Genomic DNA, 13,267 nt, shown 5'->3' with positions numbered 1-13,267 from the left:
TCAGTGTCCTTAACGCTATGACACACACCTTTGGATGTTAAAACTACTTGGCTTCTTTTAAATATAAAATTTTTATACCATCAACTTCGAGAACAAATATGTATTATACACTTTTTATACACGAAATCGCATTATAATATCAAATTCCATGATGATACCGAACTAGCTGCAAAGTCTGCGTGTACTGATGGACAACCAGCTTTTATTAAAGTTAGTCACTTCATTCCCTTCATCAAACGAAATCAAGTCCAGACGTTACATGCTTGGAAATCCGAAAATAGGCTCGGACCAGGGCGACACTATTGGCAAATCATGTCTCTCTCTCAGCCCAAACCATGGCTTACTATACATAATTGGTCTCGATACAAAGTAATTATATTCTACTGTCTTCTCTTAACACCGCCTTTACGGCTTATAAATTATATCAAATATATAAATCGGCTACACCTTTATGTTGGTGTCAGCGTGATGTTGGATCTTTAAATTATTTAATTTTCGTTTGTGAACAATTTACTAAAGGCAGATCTTATATGATCAACAAACTACACAGAGCACTTGGTTATGGACCTTTTTCTGTCGCACAAATTTTAGCTACGACCGCTTGGACTCACATCCAATTATTGATTGAATTTTTACAGATAAATGGTATCCCTCTCTAAAACTACCAAACTAGATGCCCATATACTCTTCATTTCTACGTGGATACTTTAAAAGAAAAAAAAAAAAAAGACAAGAGTCACTTGAAGGCATTTAATGATGCATCTAGCGAAAGTACTTCTGGATATTGACATACCGACTTTGACTGTGATTTTTTTCTTCCCAATTTGACTTCTTACGCTTATCGAAATACAAAAGGCAAGACCATCAGTGAATAAAAAAGCGGATTCAATTCTTAGCGAAAACACTTATGATATTGCCAGACAATCTTCGTGATCTACATACGTCCCGTTATGCATTACTCTCATTACCAGAGAACTGTCCGTAATCCACTTGACATTTTTCATCTTCCCACCAGGACAATTTTCAAGATCATTACTAACATAGTTTTCTAAGTTAAACCATTCTCTAGAAGACTCGTCTTCAGCGTACGCAACATCTACTTTCTTCAAGAATTTTCACTGGATGCAAGGAGCTACAAATGTACATTATACAATGCCTTTAGCAGAGATTCATCTAGTTTTTATCGTTTAACAATTCCAGGGCCATAGCGGACTTAGCTACTACGGCGTCGCATCTTCTTCTTTGTACAACCTCTATGTGAGGTTACCAAATCAAGAACAAGATACATAAAAGTTAGATACAATCAAGGATCTTATAAAATAGAGGATCTGCCCTTTCAACAAAATCTTGAAGCCATACGTCACACTTTCGCCACCCATACTCTGCCCACTCCGCCCAATAGGATCGCAATGTTTTGAGCCAACGATTATGGCGGAAACGAAAGTAGCCAATCAGACGATGGTAAAAACGAGAGTAGCCAATCAGACGTGCCGATGCTCGGTTGCTTTTTGGCTTCACCGATTTAATAGGATACATATGGGCAGATCCTCTATTTATAACATCCTTGGGTACAATAGTCCACTTCCACTTCACCTATCGATATGTGTTAAAAATTGAAGAGTGCAGACTTAAGTCCGTTTCACACACATTCTTAATATGAAAAGCGATGTAAAATTGTTATTGTTAGTCGGAAGGTGTGCTATTGGGTCTTTTTCGCTGAAATTGAAAAAGTGAATTTGAATAACAGTTCAGTTTGGTAATAAAACCGGATATTATGATTGTCAGAATATAGGTCTATGTAAAGTGTAATTAATCAATTATTTTTTTAAGCGGAGGAAAAGACGTTTAAAAAATTATAATTATATATATATATATGTGTATATGTTAATATATAATAATCAATATTAGATTCCAGATAAGAATGCTATAGTTCTTCAGAATGCAAGACCATTATCTTGGAAAAAGGTAATGATGTAGTGCAAAATGTCTCAATCGTTTATTGTCAAAAGTTGTTTAATTGAGAATGGGCCGTAGCCATAGCATTGATGTAAAACTTTCATAACTATTGTCCTATGTTTAGACAAGAGAGAACAGTGAAAGAGAAGATGATTCAAAGTGCCTGCCTGTTCATTACACTAACATAAGGGTGAAGTGGTCCTGCGAATTTTGTACAGGAGGTAAGGTGTGATTGCAGTGTTGAACCTAAGTCTATAATATAGGATGATTTTGGATCTAGACCAGGAGCACAGGGCATTCCAGGTGGTAGAACGAGCGGGATAAACTTCCCAATAATAAGTTTTGGTTTTTCCATATGACAGATTGCTCAGAAATTATCTAGTCAATGTAATATTTAAAGTATAGAGGGAGAAGTTTGATATTGGCGAGAAGTCCTGTGTCTCTTGCTTTTATAGATAAGTTATCAATGATTTCATTTGATTTTATTTGGCTGAGGACGGGAATGAAATCTATTGTGTGACCCATGGCGAGTAATTTGCGATAAAGAGATTTGATGTTAAGTAAGGTCCAAGTAGTTTTGATAAGGTCCAAGAATAGAAGAAAGTGCATTCAAGACACTATAGGAATCCGTACATATACACGCGTGCTGGAAATTGTGACGTTGTATTAATAATAACGCATGCCGAATACTTAAGGCTTCGCCCTCAAAGATGGTTGTAGAAACTGGAAGTTTCGATTGTTGAATAATTTTGAGTTGTGGGATAAAAACTGACACACCAACAGGTTTATGTTCGACCTTTGATGCATCAGTGTAGAGAAAGATAATGTTTGAAGGAAAACGATCTATAAAACTATACCAAATATTTTTATTTAAATTTTGAGAGAGATGTTTACTTTTGAGTATCAACATAAAACGGTAGAAGAGGTTTGATAGTAGTCGTATTGGTTTCATATGCAAAGTTGAAGCACGGTAGATGCGGAAGCTTGATAATTTTCGAACGCAAGACTTTTAAAAATAGAAAAGCTTTGTAGAGCCATGGTAGCTTGTTATGTCTTTTCTTACTTCTAATTTGCCTAGTTTTTTTTTTTTTTTTTTTTTTTTTGAAAAGCGGTGAATTAGTAATAGTGAGTCGGAGTAGAAGATATTTGCAGGCCAGTTTAAAAATTTTTATAGGTAAAGTGAGCGTGCTTGTTTCCTCCAAGATGACATTGTTTGGACAGAATCAAGGCTTGGAATGCTGCAGCTTTGCTAGAGACATATAGAACTGTGGCAATGTAGTGAAGTAAATAATACTTCCGTAGAGAATCTTAGCTTCAATGCATTGTTTAAAAATTATGTATAATATATTAGGGTAAATGCCCCATTTTTTCGAACTTAAGCTGCGAAGAATGTCCTGTACTTTCTTGCAGTCTTATATAACTTGAGTTAGATAAGTTTTCCAAGTTAATATGTAGTCAAGATATAATCCTAAATATTTGATGCATGTTGTACTACAGAGTTCAAAATTTGGAAGTTGTAGTGGTGGAAAAGTAGGTTAGTTTTTTTTTTATCTGGTGAAAACAGTGTATTTTGTTTTGGTTCAATTAATTTGTAAGCCGTTTTCCTGACACCAAGCTGAAATTTTTCCCAACGTATACTCCAGTTTCTTTCCTCCACTATGCAAATCATCAGTGATGAAGTAAGTTAGTAGGTCATCGGCATACAGAGACGCAGAAACAATTCCTGTGAGAGCTTGAAGTAAGTCCACCATATAGATATTAAAAAGAGTAGGACTGAGTTTGCTGCCTTGCAAAAGGCCCAGAGAAGTTTGTCGAGAAGTATATATTTCTCTATTGATAAGAACATTGTGCAAAAATCGAATAAATGAGGCCGGAAAGTTTAGATGCGCCATTTTCGAATCAATATAATTATCTAGTTGGACTAAATCATATACTTGTTGAAGACCTATACTTGCCATAAGATATTGACGATGGAAAGTGGTCCATATGTCTAATATGAGTGGGCTGATAGCATCTATTGTTGACATATGTTTTCGGAAACCTGTCACATTGGGGGGTAAGAGCTGGTTGTGTTCCAGATACCATTGCAAGCGGGTGAGAATCAGCTGTTCTAGTGTTTTTAAATAGCATGGTGGCAATGATATCGGTCTGTAACTAGTCGCTTTGTCAATGGGTTTGTTAGGTTTTTGTATAGGAGTAATCAAAATTTTTTTCCAAATGGATGGGATTTGTGAAGTTTTCCAGACTATATTGTATAATTTCAGCAATGCAGTAATTCCCTCTGGAGGAAGAGATGTTAAATGTTTAAAATGTATTAAATCCAGACCTGGGGATGTGTCCGCTTTTATTGACTTTAGAACTGTAATCAGTTCCTCCATTGTGAACGGCTGTTCTAATGTAGAGTATGGGTGGGAGAAAAATAAGTTATTATATCGAGGCGATTATTATTCACAGAAGACGGTGTCAATTGTTGATGAAATTCCTCGACCCAAGCGTATCCAGGAAGCTGGACAAAGAGTGTTTGAAAAATTTCCAGCTTTTGTTTTAGGAGTTTGATATGAAAAGTTGTTGCAAAACTCTTGCCTATGTTGACGTTGTGTTTGGCGAAGTATTCTTTTGGTAAGTGCATTCGCTTTTTGATAAGCTATAAAGTTGACTTTTTCTTTGGTGTGCAGAAAAGTTTCCCAGGTTCTTTGTCGGAAGTTAAGACATTGTTGGCATTTTAATGTCCACCAAGGAGGTTTGGCTAGAGGACAGCGAGTAGGTGGTAATTTAGGATATGCTAACTGCAGTTTGGAAAGACAAACTGCCGTTTTAAGAAGACTATCAAAGTTTCTTGTTGCATTCTGTTGGTCTAAAAGGGTATTGAAAAACAACTTATTGTTTTGAAAATGAGAAGTAATGAACTCACAATATGAAGACCAATGTACAGCTGTGGTAATATGAGGTAATTTCGATTTGAAAGGAGAAATGTGACCATTTTTGGTAGTAGGTAGTTTGCAACTTGACACTTCCGTTAAGGTGGGGAAATGGTCACTTCCTAGAGCGTCACAAAAAACATTCCATGAGGAATAAATGTAATGAGTTGTTTTGATGAGTGAGATATCGGGTGCACTAGCAAAGATGCGAGTTGGCGTACCATCGTTTAGAAGATAATCACTTGTTGATAAAACTTTGATTAATTGTCGACCAGCTGAATTAGTACGCGCTCCACCCCACCAAATTCCTGGGGTATTGGTGTCACCGGTTATGACGTCAAAGTTATTATTATGAAATAGTTCCTGACAGAAATCTTTTTGAACAGTAACCGAAGAAGAAGGAACATAAATGTTGGCAAAATAAAAATTTTGTACTTGAAGTCCTAAAACTTGGAAGGTATGAAGTGTGTGAGTTAAATGTATCGGAAGTGAGGTATAGGGAATGTCATGACGGATGCCAATGGCAATACCTCCATACCCATCTTCTAGAAGTTGTTCGATGATCCGGCAGTTTTTAGTATGTAGCATAAAGTGAGGTTTAGAACAGGTCTCCTGTAACATAAGTAAATGTGGGTGAAATAATTTAATTAGATGATTTAGTGCATAATCCTTCCCTTTTGCACTTTGCATGTTCCACTGAAGAAGTAATAAATTTTCAAAACAATGTTAGCCATTAAGAAGCTATTTAGTGTTGAGTATACTAGTAACTTGTTGAATTAAATTATTCAGTATTTTAGGATTGGGTTCATTAGTAAAACTAAGAGAGGCCGTAGTCAAGAGTTGTTTTATGGCTTTCATTTGATTGCTGAGAATATCATTGAGACGGGATTATTTCCGATTCTCTTCCTGAGCACGTTGTTCAGTATCAGTAAGAAAGTTATGATATTGACGATTGTTAATAGGGCCAGATATAGATTCGGAAGTATTAAGACCGACAATGGAGTTGTCAACGGAATGCATGGTTTCGAACGGACTAGTTCACCCCCGTGAAGTTAGCGACCAAAAGTTTAATAAATCGATATTTTTTTAGAGTTCTGAGTACCACTCAAAGAGTTCTAGAGTTCTTGATAGGTTAGACCAATAGTTCTGGGTAAATAAAGATTTTATAGCGATTTTAAAGTTTTGGTGCTAACTTCACGCAACACCAAAAATCTTAAAATCTCTAGATTTTTTTAGAGTTCTGAGTAGCACTCAAAGATTTCTAGAGTTCTTGATAGGTTAGTCCAACAGTTCTGGGTAAATAAAGATTTTATAGCGATTTTAAAGTTTCGCTGCTAACTTCACCCAACACCAAAAATCTTAAAATCTCTAGATTTTTTTAGAGTTCTGAGTAGCACTCAAAGAGTTCTAGAGTTCTTGCTAGGTTAGACCAATAGTTCTGGGTAAATAAAGATTTTATAGCAATTTTAAAGTTTCGGTGCTAACTTCACGCAAAACCGAAAATCTTAAAATGTCTATATGAGAGAGTTTAATAAGTTAACGGACTAATTTTAATTTTGTTAGAATAAAAAATAATTAAATTTTCATTGGGCTTAATTGAACCATTCTTCAGTGTAGTATGTAAAAATATTATTTTTTAGATAACACTACTTGCATTTAATATGCGATAATTTTGTATAAAAATAATAATTATACCTTTTACTAGAATGAGATAATTTCTAAGGTGGAACTATGTGGACTACTCGATGGTCACCTTAAGCTACTACTTCCGCTACGTATACAATTTCAGCTGAAAATTTATTTTGTTATATTGTCAATATAAATTTCATTTTGTTTTTTTTCTATATACAAGGAATAAAAAATAACGCAAACAATATATATAGTATTTTTATGGTATTTGCTGCAGAGTTCTTATTGACATTGTTAAACACAAGGATTGTTGTTGACATTGTTAACAAAAAAGTCGGGTGACAAAATTACTTTTTTAAAATTATAAACAGGTCGCAAAATATAGGATAATGTCCATTAGCCAATACTGACAATTGTAAATACATAAAGACTTTGAAGATTTTCGGTTTCGAATGAAGTTAGCAGCGACAATTTAAAATCGCTATACAATCTTTATTTACCCAGAACTACAGGTATAACCTAGCAAAAACTCTAGAACTCTTTGAGTGCTACTCAGAACTCTAAAAATATATAGACATTTTAAGATTTTTGGTGTTGCGTGAAGTTAGCAGCGAAACTTTAAAATCGCTATACAATCTTTATTTACCCAGAACTATTGGTCTAACCTAGCAAGAACTCTAGAACTCTTTGAGTGCTACTCAGAACTCTAAAAAAATCTAGAGATTTTAAGATTTTTGGTGTTGCGTGAAGTTAGCACCGAAACTTTAAAATCGCTATAAAATTTTTATTTACCCAGAACTATTGGTCTAACCTAGCAAGAACTCTAGAACTCTTTGAGGGCTACTCAGAACTCTAAAAATGTATAGACATTTTAAGATTTTTGGTGTTGCGTGAAGTTAGCACCAAAACTTTAAATTCGCTATACAATCTTTATTTACCCAGAACTATTGGTCTAACCTAGCAAGAACTCTAGAACTCTTTGAGTGCTACTCAGAACTCTAAAAAAATCTAGAGATTTTAAGATTTTTGGTGTTGCGTGAAGTTAGCAGCGAAACTTTAAAATCGCTATAAAATCTTTATTTACCCAGAACTATTGGTCTAACCTATCAAGAACTCTAGAACTCTTTGAGTGCTACTCAGAACTCTAAAAAATCTAGAGATTTTAAGATTTTTGGTGTTGCGTGAAGTTAGCACCAAAACTTTAAAATCGCTATAAAATCTTTATTTACCCAGAACTATTGGTCTAACCTATCAAGAACTCTAGAACTCTTTGAGTGGTACTCAGAACTCTAAAAAAATCTAGAGATTTTAAGATTTTTGGTGTTGCGTGAAGTTAGCAGCGAAACTTTAAAATCGCTATAAAATCTTTATTTACCCAGAACTATTGGTCTAACGTAGCAAGAACTCTAGAACTCTTTGAGTGCTACTCAGAACTCTAAAAAAATATAGAGATTTTAAGATTTTTGGTGTTGCGTGAAGTTAGCACCGAAACTTTAAAATCGCTATAAAATCTTTATTTACCCAGAACTATTGGTCTAACCTATCAAGAACTCTAGAACTCTTTGAGTGCTACTCAGAGCTCTAAAAAAATATAGAGATTTTAAGATTTTTGGTGTTGCGTGAAGTTAGCACCAGAGATTTTAAGATTTTTGGTGTTGCGTGAAGTTAGCACCAAAATTTTAAAATCGCTATAAAATCTTTATTTACCCAGAACTATTGGTCTAACCTAGCAAGAACTCTAGAACTCTTTGAGTGCTACTCAGAACTCTAAAAAAATCTAGAGATTTTAAGATTTTTGGTGTTGCGTGAAGTTAGCACCAAAATTTTAAAATCGCTATAAAATCTTTATTTACCCAGAACTATTGGTCTAACCTAGCAAGAACTCTAGAACTCTTTGAGTGCTACTCAGAACTCTAAAAAAATATCGATTTATTAAACTTTTGGTCGCTAACTTCACGGGGGTGACTAGTTCGTGCGTACAGATTGCGAAAAGGTGTTTTACCATTTATGCAAAGATACCTTTATTATCAGATAGAAATTATGAAGGAGTAGGTTTCGAGGGTGGAAAAGGAGGAGACGGAACGGTAGAGTTAGAAGGAACCGCTGCAGGGAACAAGTAACTTCTTTTACTGTTTAGATTAGACTGAGAAGGTGGAAATTGTTCATTATGTGTGCCTTTCCGTGTCTTTTCAGACGGAGCTGCAGTAGAAGAGGGGGGGGGGTCAAAATTTGGATGGATATGATGTTCGGAGCCAGTAGAAGAAGCAGGGGAATGATTTGAAATCCATTTGTTAAAGGGTGAAGATACATTGTCAGCAGAAGATTGTCAGCCCATTTCACTATAAAGTGTACGAGGGGAAGTAACACTTGTAGAAGTATGAGGTTGTTTAGGAAGAGTTGTTAAGGTGCTTGCTTCGTTAAAGGATATATGTAAATTAGCCATTAATTGTACAATTGGTACAATAGTCTTGTCTTGTACGCGCCTTTGGCGCGGGAGACCCGGGTTCGATTCCCGGCGGGAGCTCATGTGGTTCGGATTCCACGTTAATCAGTAGGTCCACGTCTCATATAGCCTCGCTGCTGAAAAGGGACGTTAAACTCAAAATCAACTCAACTCAATAGTCTTGTCTTGTCTTGTCTTCGCTGTTTAATCTTGGTTACAAGAATTCAAAGATTGCAGACTTCGGATTCAGAGACAGTAGATACTCAGCTAAATTACTCTGAATCCAGCAAGATAACTAAGAAAAAATAAGAAAGGTTTTAAGAGAACAATAATAATAAGCAGTCACACATATTACATTGTTACAGATCGTCGAGATGGAAACATTATTGCGCAGTTTATAGAAAATTGTTATTTCCAATATTTCTTAATCAAAGAGTAGTAAAATTGTGAAACAAACTAGTTACTCTGATAAAGTCTAACTGAAAGTTTCCTTCTAAGTTTGAAAGTGGGTTTCTTCTTGATAGCGTGTTATTTCTTTAGTGTCAATTTCATTACTTTTATTTCACATTACATTAATAATCACGAAGTTTGAGAAATACAATTAGATATATAATTAACCCTTCAAATCAGTACATTATTCATGTTGGTTCTCAATACAATGGTTCTCAACTACTTTTAGCAAGGTAAGTTATACCGCATCAGCTGATATCCTGAGGTCATTTCTTTATTTTATTGATATTTTAATATTGACTATATTTCAGATGTAAATCCACGTTATACTGGAAGCAATTATCAATAACATATTGGAAGGAATTTGACTCAGTGATACCAACCTGAAGCAATATGAAATCCCATGTCGAGAGGCAAAAAATCCCATTTTACGTGTGAATTTCCCACGTTATTAAAACTATGCTATAATATTAAAAATTAAATTTCTCTGTGTTAGTCACTTTTTAAAATATCTAAATGAATAAGCCGTAAATTTCGATCTTTTTTAAAAATCCCATATATGCTGCTTATTATTCCTTTCCGAGAAAATAAGGTCAAAAACTCCCAGATATGGGATTTTTCCCACAGGTTAGGATCACTGATTTGACTAGAGCTTTATTTAAAGATACCGTCCCAGAATGTAGTCCAGTCAACGAAGGAATAGAAAAAATAACTCATGTAGTTTTGAAATCTGACACAGTTGGAGGGGGGGAGTGCTCTAACGGCCGGTTGCACAATGTTCGCTTAACTCCTGGTTGAGTTCAGCCAAACTTATTCGGAGTGGCAGAATTAAACCGTAGTCTGTTGCACAATCAGTTTTCAAATATGGCTTTGTTAAGCAGGAGTTTCTGGATCTGGCAATATTTCAATGAAACTTTCGACATTTCGATTTTCTTTTTTCAGCGTTTGTGTCCTTATGATTAGTTCAGGGAATGGTCTCTGATTGGTGTTCGTATGCTGTGGAAGTGAATTGTTAGCAAGAGATCTTGGATGAGTATGGATACTGAAAGTAGGAAAAGAACTGCAAAATTTTCGCAGTCTGAAGAGAACTGCTATCGGCCGGCTGCACAATGTTCGCTTAACTCCTGGTGTCTAATCGTATCTTTCTTTCAAAACCATCAACAGTATAAGTAAGGCGGCATCTCTAATCCTACCCAGCACTGAAACAGAATTTTCTAAACAACGAAACATCGAATGCGCAAGAAAACCCCGCTTAAGAAGTTGAGCGGTAGTTCATATGCCGCCTAGATTTAAGCGGCTTTTAGCCCCGCTTTGCACAAAGCCAACATTGTGCAACGTAAAATTTACCGTAAGCTGAGTTTAAGCTCTTAAGCGGACATTGTGCAACCGGCCGTAAAGTACATATTAAAAGATCCAGAAGATGTTGGCGGTGCGGTGGAGGGAGTTTAAAGGTCGATGATTTTAATAAACTAATTTTTAGAACAAATTTTGTTCTCGAAAAATAAAATTGTAGTCAAGCAGAAACAAGTTGAAGTACCGCAGAAAAAGAAATCTTCGGTTATATGAGAGCTATACAGATCACTATTAGTCAAGCCTTAAATCAAGGAGAGTACAATTGAAAGATCGTCAAATATACCAAAGAAAGCAAAAGAATCAACAATAAACATCCTTGTTTCAAATTTGGAAGAAATATTAAAATGTATATTAAAATGGATGTATATGTATGCGAATATTCCAGCTTAACTTTGTAACGCTTCGAACAGTTTTAACCAAACTTGGAGCACATGTGATTTCTTCTGCTCTACCTCATTAAGAGAAAATTGTTCAAAAAGGTGCAGACTAAATTATCTATTCGCCTATATCATAAAGTTCTTCACTATATATTTTCAATTCAATCTCATAAATTTCGTAAAATTCATCATGATGAAGGAAGTGGTGGTGAATCACAATATTCGTTATACGTGTATTAATTTAAAGTAGTGAAGTAAGGTAGTTTGGATTTATGTAAGAAAAGTATTATCTACAGATTATGGTTTACAATCTGAAAAAAAGGTATTGTGAGGTAGGTATCCCAGGGCTGGGTGGGAAGGAGTTGATATGTAAAAATAATCGAAAATGACTGATATTAGTGACGAATACATAGTTTTCGGGGTTGCTGAAATGAAAATGAAATTTTGAGTTTTACGTCCCACGGTTATGCCGGTTAGGCTAAAGGAGACGGTGATAATGAGTAATGAATGAAATGGTGGAATGAAAAAAGTGGGAGGTTGCTATCGCTAATATAAATAATGACATTCTCGATGCCATTAAAGTCCAAGCTCAGCCCCATCGTAATGAAGGGAGAAAACGTGAAAATTGAAATGTCCAAAATGACCGAGATTACTGTCGAATTCATAGTTTTCTGGGTCGCTAAGCTGATTGATGACATTCCAGATGACATTTTAGCACAAGTTTAGTCGAATCGAATAATAACCAGATAGATGTTCTGAAGTTTTCGAAAATTGCGCCTTTAAGGAGGAAGAGGGCAATTTCTCGATAATCACGTTTTAGCACTTCGTAGGCCCCATGGGACCAACAGTAACCTTTCTTGTCGACACGCGTATGTCTCATGGGTCCTAAATGTCTACTTTGTTCCGTTGCTTCCTTAGGAGGCTATTGGTCCGATCTTGGTGGAACTTTCTCATTAGAAGCGATCGATGTGCCCCCTTTGAAGAGTTTTGTGCAGGTCTTTCCAGTAATATTGCATTTATAATTTTTCTTGATTTGCTAAATTATTATAGCGGCCTCATGGAAAATAAAATAAAATAAAATAAAAATAAAAATAAAACAAAATTCACCATCAAGCTAAACGTGTTCTATCTATTGTTTATGTTTCCCTAATGGTGACACTTACACTCCAAACAATGACAGATTCTTTTAAAGATTAAAGCAACAGAAAGCACAACATGCCTCATAATTTAAAAGAATATGAACATAATTTGACTTTACACAAATGACTGTATGAAGGTGACAAGAAATCACATTAAATTCCTCATACCACTTCACTTACTCTCTCTTTATGCTAATCCAATGGTTTTACATTTACCTTATTAACATTGGCGGCTGTTGGAGGACTTACGTACAGCGGTGGACACTTCTAAATGGTACACCTTAGCCGTAAATCTCCATATGGCTGTACCATTTAGAAGTGTCCACCGCTGTACATCGGTAAAAATGGAACTTTTATTGCTATCTAGTAGTCGCTAAGGATACAACACTTACCTAAGGTACTCACTCTTGTATAATTACATCCCGTCTTATTTCCTTAGAAAAAGCACTATAGAAAGTCCGTTCTAATTAAAAACAAGCAGCAGTGTCACGTGCACACCACGTAGAGAATTTTGGTTTGTATTTTCTCATATTTTCTAAGTTATAAATAATATCGAAACTTGATGGTAATAATTTTTTTCTCTCTTCCGGTTTTAATAGAGACTAAGATGGAGGCAGAATATATTCTTGGAACGGTTAATAGATTGCAGAAAACCACTTCTCTATCTATGAACGTTTTTACTCTATAGTGATCTACGTTAAAAGTGGAAGTGGTTGATTCTGCCGCTTCCGGTTGGAATAGAAGGTTAAGGGTCTTCACTACAGCGAAATTAAACTATAGTTAATTTTAGAGTTTTTCTGTAATGTCTTCAAAACAAATAAAAATATTCGCAAAGCAGAAACGTATTGCACTAGATAATTCGATTTTGCATGTGATACCTGTAGCACAATTTACCTATATGTACAGAACCCATAAAAAAATCCTAAATCTACCGACAGTTGCAAATCCAAATCAGATAAATGAATTGTGATAACGGTATCACATGCAAAATAATATTGTCTA

General features: G+C 35.2%; 1 protein-coding gene across 2 annotated transcripts in view; it reads left to right on the top strand.

The window, feature by feature from the left end:
- Nucleotides 1–2,061: 2,061 nt before the first annotated feature.
- The window catches only part of LOC145669226 (uncharacterized), a 62,839-nt gene continuing 51,633 nt past the window's right edge, over nt 2,062–13,267 (top strand). The window contains exon 1 of one of the 2 annotated variants that reach the window (XM_081737555.1): nt 2,062–2,177. The gene's annotated coding sequence lies outside the window, so the exon portion shown is untranslated. Of the gene's footprint in view, nt 2,178–9,327; nt 9,630–13,267 lie in introns of those variants that run through there. The other variant, XM_081737554.1, reaches the window with a different exon arrangement.

This window comes from Thermobia domestica, chromosome 13 (assembly GCF_964235325.1).
Source record: "Thermobia domestica chromosome 13, izTheDome1.hap1.1, whole genome shotgun sequence".
In the NCBI taxonomy this organism is placed as follows: domain Eukaryota; kingdom Metazoa; phylum Arthropoda; class Insecta; order Zygentoma; family Lepismatidae; genus Thermobia; species Thermobia domestica.
This window is presented reverse-complemented; position numbering and strand designations above follow the sequence as displayed.